Here is a 26,052-nt window from a genome sequence, read left to right on the forward strand (position 1 = left end):
ATTGTCATCCTTCTGTCCCACTTTGTCACCCTGTCCATCCTTAAACTGCCCCAGCTCCACTTCCTATGCCCATATGGGCAATGCAACTGTGAGACTAATAGACTGGACTCTGCCATGGACATTCCTCCGCCATCACCCCTCACCATTTTACAACCCCTACCAAGATTTGAGCACTTAAATAAACACCCGTAAAGCACAAAACAATTTGGAGTCTGTCTGTGATTTCGGAATACTGTATTAGCAATACCTGTGGCAAAAAGCTTTTTCATTGGTAATGTCAACATACCTATGTCACACAGCTCTAGTCCATGAGGAATCAAAGCAGATGTCACACAGTGGGACCCACATCAGTGAAATCGTAAGTGACAACTCAGTGACCATACACTGGGTGAAAACGACAAACAATTGAGAGGCAGTAGTGTTTAAGTACATGTAGTAGGCAAGTCTGTATTCTTACCTGTGTCACTGGAAATATTGGTGGATCACTGAGTCCCTGTAGTCCATGTCTTCTTCCTCTGCTTCCTCGTCTTCACTGTCCACAGGCTCCACAGCTGCCACAACACCGCCATCTGGACCATCCTTCTGCAGAAAAGGCACCTGTTGTCGCAAAGCCAAGTTGTGAAGCATACAGCAGGCCACAATAATCTGGCACACCTTCTTTGGTGAGTAGAATAGGGATCCACCTGTCATATGGAGGCACCTGAACCTGGCCTACAGGAGGCCGAAGGTCCACTAGATCACCCTCCTAGTTCGCCCATGGGCCTCATTGTAGCGTTCCTCTGCCCTTGTCCTGGGATTCCTCACTGGGGTCAGTAGCCATGACAGGTTGGGGTAACCAGAGTCACCTGCAAATGGCGAGGAACAACTGTTAGACACACACTAACATGGATGGATATCCCCAGACCCACACAACCATTCCCACTGACTAGCTTCCAGGTGCTCACCTAATAGCCACACACGGTGCTTCTGGAGTTGACCCATCACATAAGGGATGCTGCTATTCCGTAGGATGTAGGCGTCATGCACTGAGCCAGGGAACATGGCATTCACATGGGAGATGTACTGGTCTGCCAAACATACCATCTGTACATTCATCGAATGATAACTCTTCTGGTTTCTGTACACCTGTTCACTCTTGTGGGGGGGTACCAAAGCCACATGTGTCCCATCAATGGCACCTATTATGTTGGGGATATGTCCCAGGGCATAGAAATCACCTTTCACTGTAGGCAAATTCTCCACCTGAGGGAAAACGATGTAGCTCTGCATGTGTTTCAGCAGGGCAGACCACACTCTGGACAACACGTTTGAAAACAGAGGCTGGGACATCCCTGATGCTATGGCCACTGTTGTTTGAAATGACCCACTTGCAAGGAAATGGAGCACTGACAGCACATGCCCTTGAGGGGGGATTCCTGTGGGATGGCGGATAGCTGACATCAGGTCTGGCTCCAACTGGGTACACAGTTCCTGGATTGTGGCACGGTCAAGCCTGTATGTGATTATCACATGTCTTTCCTCCATTGTCGACAGGTCCACCAACGGTCGTTATACCGGAGGATGCCACCATCTCCTCACATGTTCCAGCGGACGGTGCCTATGAAGGACAACAGCGAGCACAGAGTCAAACAACTCAGAGGTACGTACCCACAGCATACACAGAACACCATTCATAATCTAAAAAGTGGCCTGTATGTGTGTTGAGTCTAGGTCTAGGTATGTGTGACACAGTTCAAAATTAAGCCATGTGGGCCCCTGAAATGGCAGCTGCCTGACCTGTAAAGTGGGACAATGGGATGTGAGGTAACTGTGCTGGAGTTGTACACCGTCGCAGTAGGCGGTCGAAGACCGCGGCGCAATGCTGCATTGGTTAACATTGGACCCTATGGGTCCCAGCAGCCAATGACGATGTACGCCGGCGGTGACGGTACGCACTGCCGCGGACGTGACCGCCATTTTCTATCTGTTCAATCACTCGATACCTGATCTTCGACAGGAGAGGACCTACACTGCAAGTGCTGCTGTGACCTTGGTCTGGAAGAGACAATGGCTCGAGTGTCTGGGGAAAGGGCCCCTGCCTTCACTTCGGAGGAGTTGTAGAAACTCGTGGACGGGGTCCTCCCCCAGTACACGCTACTTTACGGTCCTCCAGACAAACAGGTAAGTACACTGGGAGAATGCTGTATGGGCTATGCCTGTGTGGAGAGGGGCGGATGTAAGAAGGAAGGGGGGAGAGTGCGGCGTGCATGAAACGACGGTGAGTGCATGTGCCACATGGCAAGGGTAGGGATGGGGGCCAATCACTTTGATGGTGCAGTGGTAAAAACTTTCTCTTCCCCTGTACAAATCATGTAGGTCAGCGCCCACCAGAAAAAACATATTTGGCGTGCCATCGCCAAGGACGTCCGGACCCTAGGGGTCTACCACAGACAGAGCACCCACTGCCAGAAAAGATGGGAGGACATTCGCTGCTGGAGCAAGAAGATGGCGGAGGCTCAGCTGGGGATGGCCTCCCAACGTGGGAGGGGTGCCCATCGCACCATGACCCTCCTAATGTTCATGGATCCTAGCGGTGGCGTACCCGGAGTTGGATGGGCGCTTGAGGGCATCACAGCAGCCACAAGAGGGTGAGTACACTCGCATTCTGCTGATTTTGCGCGCAGTGGAGGTGTCTGGGTGGGGGAGGTGGGCTGTGGGTTTCCCAACGGCAGGGCGAGTTCCGTAGGCAAGGTCCCTCTGTAAGGCAGGCCATGTGGCACCCCACCGCACCTCTGTAGAGTGCCAAGTACACCTAGTCATGCCCCTGTGTCATCCATGTGTGCAGATGTCGTCCATAGCCTAGTAGGCCATTTCCCAGGAATTGAACAGTGGAGCCCAAGGGCACGGCGTAGTGCAGGGGGCTTTTGTGTCTGTTGTGTCCGCCAACGGTAGCAGTAATGCATGCCCTCAACATGTCTTTCTTCTGTCGTCGTCCCCCTTTCTGTGGTCTCCCTGTTCTTGTGTGCATTAGCATCATCAGGCGGAGGAGCAGTGGCACCGGAGCACGAGGGGGCTGCATCCCACATGGCCATGGAGGGCCACACTACGGAATCATACTTCACCAGTGGGACAGAGGGCGACGGGAGCTCCACGGCGGGGACAGGAGCTGAGACCAGTGACACGTACTTGTCCTCTGATGGGAGCTCCCTTGTGGCGGTGGCTACATCTGTGTCCCCCCCATCTACAGGTACAGCCACCACCCTTCCTTCCAGCACCGCCCTCCCAGCAGCCCCTCAGCCTTCACCCCGTGCCCGCTCACCCGGGAGGGTGGGCATCACCTTTGCCCCTGGCACCTCAGGCCCTGCCCCAGTCACCCCTGCTGCCTTCAGTGAGGAGGCTATTTACCTCCTCAGGTCCCTCACTGTTGGGCAGTCTACCATTTTGAATGTTATCCAGGGTGTAGAAAGGCAGTTGCAACAAACCAATGCTTTCCTGGAGGGCATTCATTCTGGTCAGGTGGCCCTTCAGCGAGCTTATCAGACTCTGGCCTCAGCACTGATGGCAGCCCTTGTCCCTGTGTCTAGCCTCCCCCCTCCAACTTCCTCCACCCAGACCCAATCCCCTCTACCTCAGCCTATCCCAAGCACACTTACAGACCAGTATGCACACACGTCAACACACAAGGGAAGCTCAGGCAAACATAAGCACCACACATCCCACAGTCACTCACGCAAGCATCACACACATGCAGGCACACCGACATCCACTGCCTCCACTGTGTCCCCCTCCTCCTCGTCTCCCTCCTCCCTCCCTGTCTCGTCTACACTCACACCTGCATGCACTGCCTCTACAGCCACTACTACCATCATCAGCACACCCACCACCACACCCCGCTCACGTGCAGTCACCACCCACACTACCATTCACACAAACCCTGTGTCCTCTCCCAGTGTGTCTTTGATGCCCCCTCCCAAGATACACAAACGCAGGAACACACCCACCCAACAGCCATCCACCTCACGACAGCCTCCAGCGCATGCACCTTCACCCAAAGTCAGCAAACGAACACCTCCTACAACCACAACCTATTCCTCCACTCCCAAACCCCCTCCAGCTACCCGTCCCAGTGTCTCCAAAAAACGTTTCCTGTCCAACCTTGACCTCTTTCCCACACCTCCCCCACACCGTCCGTCTACTAGGTCCCGAACTAGCACCTCAGCCACAACATCTCCAGGACCAGTGGTGCCTGTAGTCACCAGAATCTGGAGTGCACCGACCACCAGGGCAGCCAGTGTGGCACGGAGCCACAGCACAGACAGTCCCCCACCTGTGAAGCATCAGAAGTTGGCCAGTGCCCAGTGGGAGAGCGGGTAGACTCCAGCCACCAAAGCCGCTCCCAGGGGTACAGGTTGGAGTGTGGAGTCAGCTGCGACACCTTCCAAGGTGGGGAAGGGGCACAAGAAAGTCAGCAAGTCTGGGAAGAGCAGCACGGCGGAGAAGACCGCCATCATCCCAGCTGCCCAGGAGGCCACCGCCAGCACAAGCCCAGCTGCCCAGGAGGCCACTGCTGGCACCAGCCCAGCTGCCCAGGAGGCCACCACCAGCACAAGCGCCGCTGGGCCATGAAGGACCGCCAGCAAAAGCCCCGCTGGGCCATGAAGGACCGCCAGCTGAAGCCCCGCTGGGCCATGAAGGACCGCCAGCAAAAGCCCCGCTGGGCCATGAAGGACCGCCAGCAAAAGCCCCGCTGGGCCATGAAGGACCGCCAGCAAAAGCCCCGCTGGGCCATGAAGGACCACCAGCAAAAGCCCCGCTGGGCCATGAAGGACCGCCAGCAGCTGAGTCACTGCAATGGAGACCGCCGCTCCAAGCACCGCTGAACAGGGCACCGCCATCTCAAGCACTGCTGAACAGGGCACCGCCGCCTCAAGCACCGCTGAACAGGGCACCGCCATCTCAAGCACCGCTGAACAGGGTACCGCCGTCTCAAGCACCGCTGAACAGGGCACCGCCGCCTCAGGAATCGCTGAACAGGGCACCGCCGCCTCAGGAACCGCTGAACAGGGCACCGCCGTCTCAAGCACCGCTGAACAGGGTACTGCTGCCTCAAGAACCGCTGAACAGGGCACCGCCACCTCAAGCACCGATGAACAGGGCACCGCCGCCTCAGGAACCGCTGAACAGGGCACCGCCACCTCAAGAACCGCTGAACAGGGCACCGCTGCCTCAAGCACCGCTGAACAGGGCACCGCCGCCTCAAGAACAGCTGAACAGGGCACCGCCGTCTCAAGCACCGCTGAACGGGGCACTGCCGTCTCAAGCACCGCTGAACAGGGCACCGCTGCCTCAAGCACCGCTGGCCCATGAGCGCCAAGGGCCCTGGCGCTACTGAGTCCGTCACGTCAGATCCATCCACTACCTCTGTCCTTAGCAGGATGAAGCACTCTGGGCACCATGCCCCCTCCAGAACCAGTGGAGACTCTTATCCACTTGAGAGACTGTGGCTTTGCACTCCCCAGGATGGAACAGTGTGCAACCCACCCACTGTATAGACTTGAGAGACTGTGGCTTTGCACTCCCCAGGATGGAACAGTGGGCAACCCACCCACTGTATAGACTTGAGAGACTGTGGCTTTGCACTCCCCAGGATGGAATGTGGGCAAGCCACCCACTGAAAAGACTTGAGAGACTGTGGCTTTGCACTCCCCAGGATGGAACAGTGGGCAAGCCACCCACTGTATAGAATTGAGAGACTGTGGCTTTGCACTCACCAGGATGGAACAGTGGGCAAGCCACCCACTGTATAGACTTGAGAGACTGTGGCTTTGCACTCCCCAGGATGGAACAGTGGGCAAGCCACCTGCTGTATAGACTTGAGAGACTGTGGCTTTGCACTCCCCAGGATGGAACAGTGGGCATGTGGCCCCCTCGTGGATTTGGTGTCGTGCACTCAACCAGCTGAGGTGCCCCCCCTTTCCCTCCCCCTGAGGTGCCTGTTTTCTTGCTCTCTGATGCCCCTGCAGTGTTCTCTCCGTCATGGTTGGGGATCTTATGTGGGCCTCGCCCATACCGTGTGGGCCCAGTGTTCCACAGACTTAATTGGAGCACTACCTGGACTACTATGCTTGGTATATATTTTGTACATGGTGTATATATATATTTTTGCCTACTTGATTTTGATATATTACAATGGTTACACTCATTTTCTGTTGTCTTTGCATTCTTCCAGGGGGGTTGGGGGGTAACTTTGATGTATCAATATGCATTAGTGTGTGTGTTTTCGTGGGTAAGGGTGGGGGTGGGGGTGTTGCATGTTGCGTGTGTGTGTCCCTGTTTTTTTCCTCCCCCCTCTGTCCTAGGTGCAGTACTCACCGTGGTCTTCGCCGCCGGCGTTCGTGCTCCTGGTAGAGGAGCAGGAAGACTATTGCAGGGAGAATTTGGAGTTCCGGGTCCATGGTGTCCTCGTTCCTCGTGGGGTGTGTTTAGAGGTGAGCGTTTTCCCTTCAGAATCCTGTTTCCGCTGTGTTTTTATCCGTGGTGAATCCGCCCCGGAAAAGGTGGCAGATTGGTGGGTTGTAATAGTGTGGGCGGTACATTGTATCCCGCCTGTCTGTTGGCGGTGACCGCCGCGCTGTTTGTTTGTACCGCCGTGGCGGTCGGAGTGTTAAAGTGGCTGTCTTTGTTGGCGGTTTCCGCCACGGTCGTAATTGCTAAATTTTTACCGCCGGCCTGTTGGCGGTCTTACCGCTGCTTTAACACCGTCCGCCAGGGTTGTAATGACCACCTATATGTAGTAACTATTTCAGCATGTTCTGGTGATATATAGCGAGGGTCTGACCTACTCGTCCGGAAACCCCCCGAGGAGGTGGCAAAACGTTGATGACACCCGTTGGTGTCTATGGGCCACAATAACCACCCGCCTGGACGTGTCAACGAAGTGTTAAATGTACCATTCTGGACCCATTCTGTAAGTTCACTAAAAGTGGCATTTATGTATTTCTGCCAGTTATTAATTTTCGCAGGGACAGGTATACTAGGCATGTTCAAGTCTCTGATTGTTGCTAAGCCTAAACAGCTAGTCTGTTGTACTGTTTCATTTTTAAAAATCATTTGGACGGGAATGAGACATGCTCTAAACAATGTTTCTCTACCCTTTGTTTGCCAATGTTTTGTTCCCCAAATACTTTTCAAATCAATATTTTTTTACCAATATTCATAGCCTTCAATTGGCAGTCGGGAAACAAAGGAATCTGAATATATGAATTTTGTGTTAGTCAACAACATTTGTTTATCTTTAGACGGAGTTAACCTAAAATAATATGACTTAGCATTCTTTTGATGATGCCCAGAAAAATATGTAAATTTATCAAAGTAAGTTTTGGAACTCCCTTGCGGGGGAGTCGGGCAATGTTCCCATTGCGTATAGTCAAATATTGTTTTTGGACTACTTGCTTTGTAAAACATGTCACCATAATTGTCTTTAAACTGGTAAACATCTTCATTTTCATAGACAGTATAATATTGTAATTCTGTCATCATTGAATCAACTGTCTTCACATCCCAATCATCAGATACAATGCCTGGTATTACTATATCATTCATAGATAACTTTAGGACATACGGTATTTGAATTATCTCAGTGGGTCCGTATATATCAAACATTACTTTAGCCCACACAATCCCATCTGGAATTGGTACTGCAGAAATGTTCACAAAGGACAAGTCTCTTCGGAACCTATGTGATGAAAAATGTGGTTTCAACACCTCCTCCACCTGTTCAACCGCTGATCTCTCAGGAAGAAAATGACCATGTATCAACAGAAAAAAGGTAATGACAAACCCAATCCAAAGAAAATATGCTAGCATAGTAAATAAAAGCCACAGATAGTGGCATGGAAAAACAAAATACGTATCTTTAAGCCAACGCATCAGCTTACGTGGACCTGACAGGTCAGTAGTCGAAGAGGCAAACGAGTCCGATAGACCATCGTTGTTGTCGGCAAAGTAACCAGAGGCAGTTTGTGCAAAAGGCGTCGCCGCATTCAATGGAGGAGTTGGTGTTTCTTGCGGTGGTACACTGTAGATAACACCATCCTTCACGTCAGTAGTCATGGTGACTTGATCAAATGTTTCTAAGCTATTTGTTGTTAGTGGAATTAATGCGAGATCATCATCCACCCCCCCCAAGCTCGGAGAGGCAACAGTGTTGGTATAGATAACTTGAAGCGGAACATCTTCCCCAGTAGTGAGAGGGATTTGGGAACTACATGATGTTCCTCTTGGTCTGCTGTGTAGAATCGGCGACATGTTGTAACTTGACATTGTCAATAGAAACAAAGCTATTTTCTTTGGCACCTGGCAACGGTGGTAAAATAACAGTTCTCGTTCCGTGTATCCCCAACACAGGGACTGGTGCTCGATAAGAAGGGCCAAATTCTCTTTTTCACTGTGACCTTTTCACGCCCAAGATCCCCAACCCTGGGAATCCAGCCGATAGGTGTTACTAGCACATCCTTAATTCCTGTGGAGGCGGCACTTTTAGAAGAATTATCTTCACGGAACTGCTGTAATTCCTGTAAAACAGTGACACAATCATTTATGTCAAAAGACGTTTCTGCCTCCTCCACACCAGGACCATCAAGATCCGGAACAAACATTTGTGTTCCGAACAGGCATTCATATGAAATACGACCCCCTAGCAACCTTCTAGGCAGGTTATTGAGTGCTCTCTGAACTCCATACAGGTGGGTTAGCCAACTACGACCCGTACCTAAGACCCTGGCTGTTAAGGATTGCTTTAAATCGCGGTTTAATCACTCCACAACAGAATTTCCCTTGGGATGAAATGGAGACGAGTACTGGACCTGGACCCCAACGAAGCCATGGTGTCCCTGAATGCCCTTGAGGCAAAAGCAGGGCCCTGGTCCGAATGGAATGCCGCAACTGCATATGTACCGACAAAGACTCGCAAATCTTTAATAACAGTCTGAGCGTCAGCCGAGTGTTGTGGCCACACCCACACAAATCTAGAGCAAGAATCAACAGCGACTAGTATATATTTGTATGCACTATCTGGTGTTAGTGGACCGCAATGGTCCAAGTACACACATTGTAATGGTCTGTTGGATATTAAGGGGGGTGTCTGCGGCGGGCGCTTAGCTGTTGAAACTTTAATTTGTTGACAGATGTCACAGCAAAGGACATACTGCTTAGTCTCTTTATAGAGACCAGGCCACCAGTAACGGGCCTGCCTTAGCGAAATTGTAGCGCCACGCCAGCATTTGCAGATGCCACTCCCTCATGCGCTGCTTTAATCAATTGTGGTCTTACAGCTTTATTGGGGATGTCGGGTACGCCTACGCTAGGAATTTTAACTTCAGCGTTCAGCATACTTCCCATGAAGAATTGGTATTTATTAGGAAATCCCTTAGGATAAGGCTTGCCATCAACCGTAGCCTTTATGGCAGCCATAATCTCTGTGTCTGGTTTGGAACTCGAACGAGTCACTGCAGCTACAGTGGCAACTGCCACTGCTGACTTTGCGGCTTCATCAGCCAAAGTGTTTCCAGCAACGTGTATTCCAACGCGCTGGTGTCCAAGTGTATGCACAACATGGACTTTCAGGTCAGCTACCTTCCCCCACAGTAGTCTGTGTTTTATGGTGTTGCCTTTTGAATCTCTGAATCCATTCAAACGCCAGTAATGTAGATATTCATTAAAAGCCTGGATGCAATAATACGAATCACAAAGAATCAGTGTGAACTGCGTCGGATCTGTATGTTCTAGTGCCATTAGAGCTTTTAGCTCGGCTAATTGTGCTGTACAATCCCCTAAGGTCTGTGTATAAGTATGTTGGGGGCAGAATTTCTTCCCCTCCATATAGCCGCTCACTACCGGACATGCAGCTGAATATTGATTTTTTGTTCCAATCGCTGGTTGCGCAGAGCCATCAGTGTACATGACTACTTGATATTGATCAATAGGCAACGTGTCAGCGGGAACAGGATATTCAACTTCATATTGTAGAAATTCCTGAGTTTGTAACTTTGGGTCAAAAATGTAGTCTACATCAGTGGCTGGTAAAGACGTAGCCCATTGTATCCATCGCGGGTTAAGTGCTTTTGCGTTCGGAACGATAGCTTTTGTAACAGCCTTGAGGGCCGGAATAGGAGAAACAACAATAATGCGTTTCCCCTGGGCAAGAGGTCTTTCTTTAATAACAGCCATCTGTACAGCAGTGAGAATTTTCTCTGTGGGTGCAAATCGTTGTTCAGCAGCCGAATACAAGTGTGACTTGTATCCAATCAGGACTATCTCACCTTCATTAAATGTGACATGAGTAAACCCAATGGCCCCAGCCATCACCCTGATGACCAAATGAGTATGTGTATGTTCAATTGTCCAGAATTTGCTTGAAAAATCAGGACGTATTAATTCATATAAAGGTTTTATGCGTGTAGCATAATCAGGAATGTATGTTCTGCCAAAATTTAGAAAACCCAACAATGATTGGAGTTTCTTAATCATATTTGGTGGTTGCAATTGTGCACACTTTTCTAAGAATTGTGGCGCTAGGCTCTTACCTTCATTCGAAAGCTCATATCCCAGGAATATGACGCTGAGGAAGGCAATTTTTGATTTTTTTAAGTTAAATTTATAGCCAATATTGGCAAACCCTACAACAATGCGAACTACCCGCCTTAAATGTTGTAGCAACTCATCATCCGTGAGATATATATCATCCACATATGACAATGCTTCAGGGTCTAACTCGTGTAAAATTGCAGTCACACGAGCTGCAAACAGTCCTGGGCTGTTCTTATACCCATGAGGCAAACTACAGAATTTTTTCTGGGAGCCTAGCGCGCTAAAGCTTGTTAAATCTCTGCTTTCCGGTGCGATATTCTGGCAGAAGAATCCATTCGAGATATCTAAAGTCGTTTTATATTTTTTCCGCACTATGTTGATCATCAGTGCAGCGCTATGTGAATTCTGTATAGCATATGTACGTGTATGTCCGTTCAAATGTCTGTAGTCTAAGACTATTCTATATGAATGGTCCGGTTTAGCTTCAGGGAATAAGGGGTTATTCATCGGTGAGACACAGGGTTCAATTACTCCCTGGTATTCTAATTGTGTAAGTATTTCTCTCACCGGTGCCCTTGCTTCATGTTTTATGGGATACTGCGGCTGTGGCTGAGGTTCACCTTTAATCAGAATTACATGATATGGAGAATCCCTGTTCCACCCTACGTGATTTCTATATAAGGCAGGTGCTTGTGCTAGAGCCCATTTGATGCAATAGGACTCTGCGAGTTCCCCTGGAACAAGGGGCGAGAAGGAAGGTTTAGTAACCTCTTCCCCAACTGGGCAGGTGCGGACAAAATCAGGCAGCCAATCTTGTTCAGCCAGCAAGATGTCATATATCTTAACTACACGATCCCAAAAGATTGCGTGTATAGTGCACTCAATGTCTCCTTCCAATTGTAAAATCACTGTATTCACCCTATCGGGTTCGGAGACATGCATATCTGCTGTTTCAACTTGTATGAAGTCATCAGTTGCTTTCACCTCCAGATGCTTTAGAAGATTCCGACGAACTATTGTGACCTCTGCCGCGCTGTCTAGCAGTGCTAGTGCCCATGTCTTGTTCTTCCAGAGAACTCTCTTCCTGAGTGGCATGTCTAACTGAGACTGCCGCCACCTTTTTCTTTTTAAACTGTTGTTTTTGTTGTATCTGTTTCTCTTCCTTATTGACAGAAACCTCCGAAGAGCGTTGTGATTCCTGTCTCTGTTTCACGTACTCTGTTCTCCGCTCTGACCGCCCACCTCTCTCATTTCTCTTTTCCGATGAATCCTGAAAGGAACGAGATTGGCGTGTATCAGTATATTGATATCTATCAGGCTTTTTTATATTATCTCTATTTCTGAGATTATACCTATTCTGTGGGGTCTCCATACGTGGAGATTCTCCCCTTTCTTTTTTAGGGGTTTGTTGTTTTTTCTCCCAGCACTTCTTATAACCCTCAGGTTGCTGTTTAGCATTTTCTTTATTAATTTTTCCCTGAAATTTAGGTTTTTGTGGTCTAGCCCCCAGGCTATCTCGACCGATACTGGAATATGTTTCCGCTATTACTTTTGCCAGTTCCCTCTCCTGATCTTGTTGCGGGACGTCACTAAAGACGCATGCGCACTGCAAGTGCAACTGCTTCCCCTTTAAGATTACTTAGGATTATTGAAGAAACCGTGGCAAAGTTGCCCATCAGTTGCATTCCTAAATCTAAGGCTGGGGCTGCCCCGTATTCATCCTGAATTTGTTTAAGCACTTCCGGTAGGTTAGCCAATGTCGGTGTACCGTGTGCTGTTGTATAGAGTGCAGCAAACACCGTGCCCCATGTATTACAATGTTCCACTGTGGGAACCATCCCAAAGGGTAAACACATAGTTAGTATTCTATGTTTCTCCTGAGGTCCCGTATGGGGAAATACCGCCTCCAGCGTATTAATTTTCTGTGCCAGCCAAAATGGAGTCTCCTCACGTTTTGCTGGGACTTTACCCATAATAGAGTGTACAGTCGCCGGGTTTATACCTGGTGTTACTGCATGTTGTTGTGCTGAAGCAGCACGCGCTGGGTTTGTATTTAGTGTCTGCATCACAAATTGTACTAATCGTCTATATGTAGCCGTTAAGTCTGTATATAAACGTCGAACTTCAGCCACCGCCATATTTGCAACCGCAGGATATGGTGTATATGTGGCCAATAAAGGCCAGGTAGGACCATCATTACTTAGGGGGCCTAAGCTTACTGGTAATATTGTATGGGATAGGGTGCCATCAAGCCAATTATTATGTTCTTGATAAGATAGAGGTATCTCTAGGTATGCGTACGGCCTGTACTGTCCAGGCGCGTTCGCAACAGTATATGTGTGAAATGTATTTGTGTTCCCATCAACTGCTGGAAAGGTGACCCAAGAGTAAAAAAGTTCTGTTCTATAGGCTGCGTGGGCGGCCACCACAAATGTGACTGGACCACCCTAGATCATAAGGCCATTTGCTAGCAAATGTGCTGTGAGCGGTTGTCTCATGTTAAGAGCTATCTGTATTACTTGGGTATTCGCCATTTCAAAAAAGTGTGAAAATTCAGAGAAGGCACACCAAGACGGGGTCTATCCTTTTAATGTTCAAGCTTGAACGACCATCCGCTGTAAATAGGATTACCTATAACGCGGTGGTGGAAATCCTCAGTGCCACGGACGTCTCCCCTAAAGGAACTGAGGGATCATTATATTATATGAGACCGAGATAAACTGGTGGACCCGAAAATTGGAGCCAGACCAAACGTTGCCGGCACCATGTCGTGCAGGCTCTCATTATCCTAATGAGACTACTGGATTTTTGGGCGGCAGGATCGTTCGCAGTGTGGGGGACTAAGTCTGACCCACGGTGAAGGACCCTTGTCACCCCAAATCCGGGTTATGCTCTGGCTAACTAGCAGTGCCTCATCTCTCCCAAAGGGAAGAGACTATTGGGCAGCCGAGCGCATGACATCTTAGTGCTTCCCAGGGAAGTCATGGTCACTCAGGTCACAACCAGTTCTCTCGTACAAAGTGTGGTCTCATATATAAATGACAAAGGCAGTTTGAGTTTTAAAGATTAGTTTAATAAAACAACTGCATTTTAGATAACAAGGCGTGAGCCACAATAACTAGAACCATACAACACAGTAGGATTGAAATAGTAACGAGGAGAGTGAAACATAAGAATAAGGCTATCATATTGCAACTAAATTATGTTCTCTCTAAGTTATATTTTGAGCACAGCATGTGAAGCTCTAAGCCTGCCTTTCCGGTTCCCCCGGGAGGACATCAACCCTCATACCTGAGCAAAGGCCTGTGATCTGGATCAGCATCTGCAACAGGGCAGTCAGCATCTAGTTGTGGGTTCCTGGTCAGAATCTCCCTCTTACGTGTACTCGGACTAGAAAGTGTTTTTATAACTAACACGTCGGTGTTCTAAGAAACGTCCCTACGTAAGGATGTGTACTTTCTACGAACCATAAAGACTAAACTTCTACCACGTCTATCAGCAATGTACCAGACTGTATCCTTGACTGAAGCACAGAGTGAGCAAGAATGTATTGTTTGAGAACACAGTGCTGAAGTAAGCTAAACAGTGTGATAGAAGGAAATAAAAACAAGACCGTGAAACTGGTTATTGTAAAATAACAGTGCAAGGATAAATAAAATGCATCTAGGGCAAAATACACAGAGGCCTATTACGTTAAGCAAACGCGCAGAAAAATGGCTACACTACAAGGTGTGGTGTCTCCAGATAATCCACAGTAGAGAAGCACGAATAAGCAGCTGTAGGGTGATGTTAGATACAGGTTTATTTCCACATAAATCCATAAAAAGGAAACTTCATCCACCAATAAGATACAGTGCATCCGTTCCACTCCCAAGTCCTGCCAGGCTCTTCTACATTCCACATTCCGGAGAGTCTAAGCAGAAGGGGAGAGGAGCGGGAGCATACCAACTAATTAATGGGGATTACACTGAGAGCAACGAAGGCTACAACCTGCAATAAACATTGGGAAAATAACAACAATGTAAATGTATATCACACCACCCCCCCCCTTCATATTATAAAAAGGAAGGGGAATTCTTTTTATTTACAATTTGACAACTCTGTTCAAATTCCCAATACGTCCATTATCAACTTTGACAGCCCCTTTAAACATTTTGATAACCTTAAATGTTTTACTGTAGTGAGAAAGTCCAGCACGAATCCTCTTCGGTAGTTTAATCTTGACAAAATCTCCAGCTGCAACAATCAGAGGTTTAACAGATTTGCAAAGATCATATGTTATCTTCCTCTTCTCTTGCAGGGTCTTTTCCCTGGCTAAAGCAAGTTCTTTAATATTCTTGTGATTCAAACCATTTCTGATATAATCTTTCACCCAGACAGGGCTTATCTTGGTGTGGGGTACCCTTTTCCTGAACAGTACAAAAGGAGATTGACCAGTACTGGTGTGTGGTGTGTACCTATAACTTTCAACTTTGAATTTCACCACATCCGTCCAACTATGCCCTGCTAATTTGGCTACCTGAATGGCTTCCTTTAGCGTCCTATTAAAACGCTCAACCATCCCATTAGTTTCAGGATGGTATAAGGCACATTTTTTAATGTATGATATCTCTTGACGATAAAAACTCACACATGTGTTTTGAGGTAAACTGAACCCCATTATCGGTTATAATACACTTGGGGTTTCCTTTTCTAGCAAATACTCCTGCAAGAAAGTTTGCTATAGACTGAGATGTTATGTCAGAAGTAATCAAGATTTCTGACCAGCAAGACAACATGTCCATCAGAACAACAATGTACTTAGAAGAAGAACCACAAACTACTGGTCCCATAATGTCAAAAGCAACATCCTCCCACACATCTTTCGGGATTTTCCTAAGCACCAAGGGACAAAACCTACATTTAAGTGTCTTATTAGCAAATTTGCATTCCAAACAATCACGAACAACTCTCTCTAACGCTAAATCCATCCCTGGCAAGGCGTAACAATTTTTCTCGTAAACCAGACGGAGGAATTAACCTCCCACTCCTCAAAACGAAACCATTCTTAACAGATAGCTCGTTCCAAACTTTTTTATACAAATCATCCTTTTCACAATCAGCTGGAGTACGATTAGATTCTAACAATTCCTTGACATGTCCTAAGATTTGATTATTCTTTAACTCCATTAACCATTCATTCTCAGAAATGCAACCATCAGTCAAAATGCAAACTTTGATGTCCTCATCAATCCACCGTAAATTATAATCAATATCTTGGCCCCAATTAACTGATCTTAACCTTGGCAAACAATCTGCTGTACGGTTTTCACATCCCGGGACATATCTAACCGAAAACTGGAAATCTTGGAGATCAACAATCCACTTGCAGATGTGTGTGGAAATGCAATCTAGACCCTTTTTGTCAAAAACTTCTTGTAAAGGCTTGTGATCAGACTGCACCACAAAATGAGACCCCCGAAGAAATTGTTTACATTTTTTTATCGCCCAATAAATAGCCAGTGCCTCTTTCTCAATGGTGGAATGCCTGGACTCCGCTCCCCTAAGAGCTCTGGAAGCAAAGGCATTCGTGATGTCTTTACCGTCGCATCTTTGCTTAAGAACACTGCCTAAACCTTTATCTGATGCATCTATTATAACGCAGCAGGGTAAACCTGGGCGGAAGCTGCTGAGGGATTGGGCAGAAGATAACGCATTCTTTAAATCCACATATTCCTTCTTGCACTCCTCAGACCAAACAAACTCAACACCCTTCTTCAGCAAACCTCTAATGCAACTGAATCTACTGGCAAAATTGGGAACGTACTTAGAGTAAAACTCGGCCATACCCAAGAATACTTGCACATCTTCCCTTCTCACAGGATCAGCTAAGTCAACATTAGTTTTAACCAAATCTTCCTTTGGTTTCACCCCATCAGCAGAACTAACATGACCAAGATAAGTGATTTCTGAACATGCAAACTTGCATTTCTCTCCTTTTAGTGTGATGCCCTTACCGTGGAAAATTTGTAAGACCTCTTTGACCTTAGGGAGATGTTGTTCAAGAGTGTCAGAGAAAATAAGAACATCATCCTGAAAAAAACTTACACCATCTGTCTTATCAAGAATGTTGTACATAAGTCTTTGAAATACTGAAGCCGCAAAGCACACACCAAAGGGCATCCTATTAAACTTAAACACACCAAAAGGAGTGATGAAAGATGTTAGCAATTTGGATTCTTCCCTTAACTGAACCTGGTGGTATGTCGAACTCAAATCTAAAGTAGTGAAATACTTGGCATCTCCTAGAAGACTGACCATTTCACTTATTTTAGGTAACGGAAACTTGTCTTCAATGACAGCTTTTTTGAGATGCCTAAGGTCCACACAGAGTCTGATATCGCCTGATTTTTTCACAGCAACTACAATAGGAGCAACCCACTGTGCAGCCTCTACTTCCTCAATTATTCCCTCTGATTGTGATCTCTGTAGTACTGACTTTACTTTGTCATGTAAAGTGAAAGGAATTTTCCTGACCTTGCACGCTACTGGCTGGACACCCTCTTTCAGACAAATACGATGTTTGTGCCCTGCAATGCACCCAATTCTCGAGGTCAACACATCAGGAAATTCACCCATAATGTCTTCTTTGATGCTGCACACATTCTGAACCAACACTTGAGGAATAGAATTAGGATTTAAAATAACGCCCAGCATCTTCTGGTGTGGCCAACTTAGAATTGTGTTGCCAACCCCTGGAACGTATATTTTGCCAATTATGGAGTTTCCCCTGAAAGTTATGGTGGCTTCAAAGTAGCCCTTCAACTCAATGGGTTTGCCCCCATAACTGTAAGGAATGAAATCAGGATCCAGTAGAGAAATTTTCCCCATGAAATATCTTGTAAAATCTGAAACAGAGATGAGAGAAAGTTTCACACCTGAATCCATCATCATGGAGATGGATGTCCCGTTCACCTCCACAGTGTCAGAAGGATACTCACTTCGTACATCAGCGACACAATTGACATCATTAATAATCTGAAGAACAAAGTCTTGATCATCATCACATTCAACTTCCTGAACTTTGACTCTTGTTTTAGCTAACAATTTGCAGTATTTGGCAAAATGTCCCTTCTTGGAACATTTGTTACATGTGGCATAAATGGCAGGACACTCTTCACTATTAGCAAGATGAGTTGTAGAGCCACATCTAAAACATGACCGCCTAGCTCTGTTACTTGCTTGAGGTCTGTTTTTAGCTTTAGCATCGAGAACTTGGACATCCACAGAAGCATTTCTCGATTTCCTCAAATTCTCTATGCAAGACATTGAATGTTCAACTTGTTTGGCATTAAGTAAGACTTCATCCAAAGTCGGGTCATTCTTTACCCATAAGGCTTCTCTTACTTTGTAGCATTTGCACTCTAGCATAAATTGGTCTCTAATGCGCTCTTCTAGATTCTCACCAAAATTACAGGATGGCGCTAGTTTGCGTAACGCAGTCACAAAGTCCTCAATGGACTCATCCTCATTCTGCTTGCGTTTTCCAAAGTAGAAGCGCTGTAAAATAAGTGAAACCTTAGGTAGAAAATGTTTGTCCAATCTAAGTAAAGTAGACTCAAACTCATTCAGAGAATTGTCACCTTCAGCACCATCAGAGGGTGCTATGGCAGGTAGGGATTCCAAGATTTCCTGAACTTCAGCACCAAGACAGTGTTCTTTCTTTCAGATGACAAATTGCTGCAACAGACACGCATATATTTCAGGAAGACCTTTTTCCATTTATGCCAAGGTATAGGTGGATCTCCAGGAAGAGCGAGAAAGAACTGAGGTGGTGTACTGTTCCACATTTTTTAGTCCACAACTAGTAAAGCTTCTGTAAGGACCACTGAGGTGCTGAAAACAAGAGAACAATAGAACTCCAAGCAAAATGGAAAAAACTAAGCTTATGCAGTAGAATTATTGGCCAGATGTAGCAAAGTCCGATTTTGCGAATCGGAAATTGCGAGTCGGTGCGACTCGCAATTTCCGATTCGCAAAATCGGATGCAGTACGGTGTCCCAGACACCAACTGCGAGTCGCTATGGGGTCACAAAGACCCACCTCATTAATATTAATGAGGTGGGTCGCATTTTGCGACCACATAGCGAGTCCCTGCACTCACAGGGATGGTGGCCTGCTGATGTCAGCAGACCTCCATGTCTGTGACTGCTTTTTAAATAAAGCAGTTTTTTTTTTTTTTTTTTGCAGCCCGTTTTCCTTAAAGGAAAACGAGTTGCAAAATAAAAAAAATACCAAAACCATTTGGTTTCGGTTTTTCAGAGTAGGCAGTGGTCGATTTCCACATAAATCCATAAAAAGGAAACTTCATCCACCAACAAGATACAGTGCATCCACTCCACTCCCAAGTCCTGCCAGGCTCTTCTACATTCCACATTCCAGAGAGTCTAAGCAGAAGGGAGACAGAGGGGAGAGGAGAGGGAGCATACCAGCTAATTAATGGGGATTACACTGAGGGCAACGAAGGCTACAACCTTCAATAAACATTGGGAAAATAACAACAATGTAAATGTATATCACACCACACCAGGGCACTGGGGTTCCAGGAGATTCATACGGGCTGCAGCATTTCTTTTGCCACCCATAGGGAGCTCAGACAAACCCGTACACAGGACTGCCATTGCAGCCTGCATAAAATAGTGCACACACAATTTCACAGCCATTTTCACTGCACTTAAGTAACTTATAAGTCACCTATATGTTTAACCTTCACTTGATGAAGGATAGGTGCAAAGTTAATAAGTGTGAGGGCACCCTTGCAGTAGCAAAGGTGCCCCCACTTAATTCAGGGCCATTTTTCCAGACTTTGTGAGTGCGGGGAAGCCATTACACGCGTGTACTCCATGTAGGTCAATACCTATATGTAGCTTCAAAATGGTAACTCTGAATACAGCCATGTAACATGTCTAAGATCATGGAATTATCCCCCCATTCCAAATCTGGTATTGGGGAGCCAATTCCATGCATCCTGGGGGCTCCACCATGGACCCCCAGTACTGCCAAACCAGCTCTCTGAGGCTTGCACTGCAGCTACAGCTGTTGCCACCTCGCAAACAGGGCTCTGCCTTCCTGGGGTCTGGGCAGCCCAGTCCCAGGAAGGCAGAACAAAGCATTTCCTCTGAGAGCAGGGTGTTACACCCTCTCCATTTGGAAATAGTTGTTACAGGCCGGGGAGGGGTAGCCTCCCCCAGCCTCTGGAGATGCTTTGAAGGGCACAGACGGTGCCCTCCTTGCATAAACCAGTCTACATCGGTTCAGGGACCCCTTCTCCCCTGCTCTGGCGGGAAACTGGACAAAGGAAAGGGGAGTGACCAACAGGGGTGGTGCCCAGAGCTCCTCCAGTGTGTTCCAGACTTCAGACATCTTGCTTTGCAAGGTGTAGGGGCACTCTGGAGGGCTCTGAGTGGCCACTGCCAGCAGATGTCGTCAGAGACCCCTCCTGATAGGTCCATACCTCATATGGTAGCCAATCCCCCTCTCAGGGCTATTTAGGTTCTCTCCTGTGGGTTCTCCTCAGATTCTGCTTGCAGGTTTCCTTCAGGAATCCTCTGCAACAACTTCAGACTCTTCTGACCTCGGATCAACCGCAGCCTGCTCCAAGAAATGCTGTAACTGCAGCAAAGTGTCTACAGGGGACACTTTTCTTCAGCAACCTCAGTTCCAAGTCAGCAACTGCAACAGTTTCCATGGTGTGCACGTTCTGGAGACTCCCTGTCTTCATCCTGCACCAGAAGGACCAAAGAAATCTCCTGTGGAGTGATGGAGTCATTCCCCTGCTCCAAGCAGGCGCCTTCCAAGATGACAACCGGTACCCTGGAACTCCTTTCACAGCGACGAACATGCTCCTAAGAGGGTGGACATCATCAACATAGACTATCCTGAGGTCCTGCTAATGCAATTTGGAGGAGGTAAGACATTGTCTTTCCCGAGAGCGATGGTACCCCTGTGTACTGCGTCTTCTTCGCCTCCTGAGGCCTATATGTACTCTTTGCAAAATTCCTTCGTGCACAGCCTGGCCCAGGTCCCCAGCACTCCATCCTGTGACGTTCAACTCGCTGAGTTGTTCTCCGGTGGCATGGGACCTTCTTTTGCACTTCCTTTGAACCTGATTCCTGCAACTCCTGGGGGGTGCTGGCCAATGTTCCCTCTAATTTTTTTCCACTGTGTGCGGCAGTGTAAGGTCTCTGTGTGCTGCAGCCAGGGATATGTGCGCCAAGAAATTGACCATTCAGGCGAGCACAGCACATAACTACCAAGATCTTTGGCATTTGCCTCTCTATAGCTTTGTTTTATCACTAAAGCAAAAAAGGGATATTTTTATAAACATTGCTCCATGTCATAGGGCATTGAGGCAGTTTTGTGACCTGGTGGCCCACCTCCAGTTCATGACCTGTTATATATAGTCTTTAAATCATACGGTCCAAGCCTTGAGGGCGCCAGAGTCTTTAAGAAAGTAAACAATTGCTGTGCCCTCTTAACAACTGTGCACAAGTTATTACAAGCAGAAGAGTTAAAACACAACCAGGGAAATAAAGTATGAGTGCCATTGTAAGAATAGAGAGACATTATCCTCTTCTCCTTATGATGAATTTTCCAGATTGGGATAGCGGAAGTGGCATCATATTCTAGATGACCACACATGACGTTAAATGCCATTACATTTTTAAACACTTTGTCAGCTTGTATTCTGAAGAGGGTCCTCCTTTTGTGTTTTTGTTAATTACAGGGATTTGTCTGTAACTCTAATTTCATCATCACCAACTCCGTTATCCTCTCTTCCTTGTTCTTTTGCTTACTATGCAATCCTTCATTTCCACTTCATTTGGTCTTGTGCTGAAAATTTCCCTTACTACACTGTTCAAAGAAAAGAAAGTTTTGTCTTTTTAACAAGCTAGGAATCACCTGCACTCCAAAAATCACTGAAAGCGCAACGTTTGATATTTTTTAAAATCTTGTTTTAGTTTTCTGGTATGGCGTTTTTTCACAGAACTGTCAATAAGCATCCTATACTAGCCTAGCAAAATGTAGACCATCATCCACACTTAGCAATATTGCAGCATGTGAAGATCGGGGAACTTTATTATAATGAATACTAAGAAGACTTGTCGCAATTCGTGATACTCAGGGACAGCTGGCCACCATCCTGATGTTTGCACTTTCAAATGCATTCCCATAAAGAAGATGGCACTGATTTAAAGAGAAACTTTTTACTTATTGTTCCACACTGGCACTTATTTTTGAAGGCCGGAGCTTATTTTTCTTACTCAAGCATTTACTTCGAATAAAAGATACATATGGGAAAGGCGGGATTAAAAAGGCCTGAGATGGCTTCAGGATTAGGCTGCCTTAGCATTCTGTGTTTCCACTTTAACATTTTATCTAGCAAGCGAGCTGTATAAACCAGCCAGCCTGCTGATAAGCATGATTTATTGCCCTTAAGGCTGCCCTCCAGCCAGATGAAGCTAAAGGCCGTGACCTGCTGTAACTCTGAGGCCCTGAAAAACCACAAACCTTATTCACGGTGATTTCTCTGCTGGTCCTGCTCTGCTGGAAAGAGAGCATAATTTTGCGCTGCTTGCTTTTGAAATGTGCGCGCTTTCCAAATGTGTGTGCGCGGTAGGGAAAGGCATCATGTGCGCGCGCGTGCGCCCACCTCACAGGGAACATTGGTGCTGGCTGGTATCCTGAGGGCTCTCTAAAGTGCTGAGAGCCCCCCCTTCCTCCTCACACAGAGTTGAGGCCCCCAGGTATCTCCTGGGTCCGTCCAGCTCAATTTTGATGCAAAACGCACATTTGTCGTAGCCAAGGCTTGTTGGCACCTTCGAACACAAAATCTCATCTGCAACGATTTTCACGCCGTGGGCCAACTTTTGCATCATGCAGGAACCCGCTGGCATCTTCCTGGGGTGCATTTCTGCAGTCTTCGACTAACCAGGGACGCTTCTTTTGCACCCTCTTCTGGGTTGGCAGGGGCTCCTGTCCTTCCTGGAACTTCTTACGACTTCTGGACTTGGTCCGCTTTCTTTTCAGGTCTTCAGGTCGACTAATCTAGCAGTTGTTCTTTCCAGACTTGGTTGGCTGCTGCAAAATACCAAAAAGGAGGTGTAGTGTGTCCTAAGAAAACTTGCAGTACTTTACTCCTGCTTTTCTGGGCTCTGGGGTGGGGTAATTTACTTACCTTTACTGTATTCTTACTCTCCCTGTGATTCTGCACACACTACACTTGTCTAGGGGGGAAATTGTGATTCGCATTCCACTTTCTTAGTATATGGTTTGTGTTGCCCCTAGACCTATTTTCTCCCTTTGTATTCTATAGGATTTCCTACTGGTTGCATTGTCCCATGACTATTTACTTGTCTAATTTTGGTGTCTAGTGTATATATTGTGTATAATACTTACCTCCAGAATGAGTATTGTCTCTAAGATATTTTTGGTACTGTGTCACCCAAATAAATTCCTTTATTTTTGGTAACACTGAGTATTGTCTGTACTTGTGTATAAGTACTGTGTAACTATAAGTGGTATTGCAGGAGCTTTGCATGTCTCCTGGTTCAGCCTAAGCTGCTCTGCTATAGCCACCTCTATCAGACTAAGCTGCTAGAACACTACTACATTTCACTAATAAGGGATAACTGGACCTGGTATAAGGTGTAAGTACCCAAGGTACCCACTACAAACCAGGCCAGCCTCCTACATTGGTGGTGCAGCTGTGGGATAAGCACTTGTAATTGCTTTACCACTTTGTTACCTGTGCTTTTCACACAAGAAGCATGTATAATATATACCTAGAAACAATTTTCTAACTTTCTTAAAAGTTCTTTAAACTTTGCAAATGTTTTTACAAAGTTCTGAAAAGTTTTCTTCTTTTCTCTAAAACGTTAGCTCTGTTATTCTACTAACTTTTTACTCACTTTCCTAAAGTTTTTTCTTTCAATATGTCTTCTATAGAAGCCACCCCTAGAGCTGTCAAGACTACCTATGACAATTTAAACTATAAAAGCTTGAAGGGGCTCTGTATTGAAAGAAATTTAGGGATTGGGAAGAACCTCAATAAGGAGTACCTCTTAAATCTCCTCCTCCAGTATGACCAGGGAATCAGCACTAAGGTAGAGGTAGAAGATAACTTCAACCAGGAAAGCTCAGAGCAGCAAGATGGCAATCCTGGGGAGGGTCCTTCCACAGACCTATCTGGCAACAAGCCTCCTAGTATAACTGGTAGTGGTAAGGGTTCACACTCAAGTAGGGCTCCCTTCACCCCTAGGGGCCAGGTTACTAGAGTTGCCCCTGTTAGAGATAGGTCTGCCTCTGCACACCCTCATCTTACCTCTGTTTCAGAGGCTTCACATAATACTAACCCTGAGGACCAGTCCCTAGATATGGAACTCAGAAAGCTGATGTTAGAGGAGGCCAGACTGAATCTAATGCAGCAGCAGTTGGCCTTAGACAGGGAATCCCTGGCTGTGGAGAAAGAGAGGCAGGGTTTGGGGTTAGTTCCCCACGGTGGCAGCAGTCGTTTTAGGAATACAAATGTTAGGGAACCTTCATTTGATTCTAGGAATCTGCACAAAGTTGTCCCTCCTTACAAGGATGGTGATGACATCAACAAGTGGTTTGCTGCCCTTGAGAGGGCCTCTAAAGTTCAGAGGGTCCCTCATGTACAGTGGGCTGCTATCCTTTGGTTATCCTCCTCTGGCGAGGGGAAAAACAGACTTCTTATTGTCAGAGAGGATGATGCAGATAGTTACCAGGTTCTTAAAAATGCACTCTTGGATGGTCTAGGCTTAACCACTGAGCAGTACAGACTTACGTTCAGAGAGATCAGAAATGAGTCATCACAGGACTGGACAGACTTTGTGGACTGTTCTGTGAAGGCCCTAGAGGTTGGTTACATGGCAGTAAGGTGACTGATTATGAAAGCCTTTATAACTTGATTCTGAGAGAGCATATCTTGAATAATTGTGTGTCTGACTGGTTGCATCAGTCTCTTGTGGACTCAGATCTGACCTCTCCCCAAGAAGTGGGAAAGAAGGCAGACCAAAGGGTCAGAACAAGGGTGAGCAGAAAAGCTCATACAGGGGGTGACAAATATGGCAACAAGAAATATGGTGAAAAATATCAGGACAAGCATGGGGATAAAAGTAAACATAAAGATCCTTCTTCAGGTCTAAAACACTCCTCTGAAGGTGGGAATAAAACTTTGTCATCTTCTTCAAACTCTTCACATAATCAGAAAAAGCCTTGGTGTGATGTGTGTATAAATAAAGGCCTTTGGCCAGGGGACAAGTCCTGCACAGGTAAAGCCCCTTAGCCTACCACCACTAAGACATCAGAATCTAGTGCCCCTAGCAGTAGTGGTAATAGTGGTGGGACTACTGGCAATAGTCAAACTACAGGTGTAGTTGGGTTCACTTTTGGGACAATAATATAAACTGGGGTAGACAGTCCCAAGACAGTTTCTGTCACACCTGGTGGCATTGGCCTTTCCACCTTGGCTGCTGGTCCCCTTCACATTGATAAGTACAGGCAGTCAATCTTAATAAATGGTGTTGAGGCCCAGGCCTACAGGGACACAGGTGCCAGTATCACTTTGGTGACTGAAAACCTGGTGTCACCTGCACAACACCTCCTTGGACAGAAGTACCAAGTTACTGATGTCAATGACTCCACTCTCTCCCCTTAGCTGTAATTAAACTTAGTTGGGGTGGAGTTTCTGGCCCTAAGCAGGTGGTGGTATCACTTAGCTTACCTGTAGTTTGCCTCTTAGGGAATGACCTAGAGGCCTCAGGTTGGGCTGAGGTGAAGTTTAGTACCCATGCATCCATGCTGGGTATCCCTGAGGAATTGTTTCTTCTCATTTCTGGTGAAATGCAAAAGCAAAGGAGAGAAAAAGGCCTGAAATCTCAGGATCCCTCTCCATCAACAGGTATGTAGGGTATCAAAGTATCCCTTCTCCACCCTGCCACTAAGGATACTATTCCTGTGGTTGGAGAAACCTCTTCTGGGGTGGAACCTGTACTAAAGGAGCCATCCGCTACCACAACTGTACTCCCAGAGGTAAAAGTACCTCTCTGTGGAACTACTAATCCAGATGTGCAAGATTGCACCATTTTACTAAATATGGAGCATTTCAACCCTCCCAGAGACACTTTAGTGCAGCAGCCCTGCACTGCCTATAAACACTTAGGACAGCAGCCCTATCCTAGTGTGGAGCTTATAGGACCGTAGCCCTGCCCTGCTCCAACTCAAGAGAAACAGCAACCCTGTTCTCTCTTACAACCATATGGACAAAGTTTTTGCCCAGCTCTGGCTTTATTGAGACAGCATCCCTGTCTAGCATTTCCTGCATTTGACATAGGCCCAGTGGGCCAATCCCACTGCACAACTTTAAAACATACTAATAGGAACTCTGAGAATTTACACTCACCCTGTTGGTTAGGTAAAAATCTC

The sequence above is a fragment of the Pleurodeles waltl genome, chromosome 4_2, assembly GCF_031143425.1.
Source record: "Pleurodeles waltl isolate 20211129_DDA chromosome 4_2, aPleWal1.hap1.20221129, whole genome shotgun sequence".
NCBI classification, from domain to species: Eukaryota; Metazoa; Chordata; class Amphibia; order Caudata; family Salamandridae; genus Pleurodeles; species Pleurodeles waltl.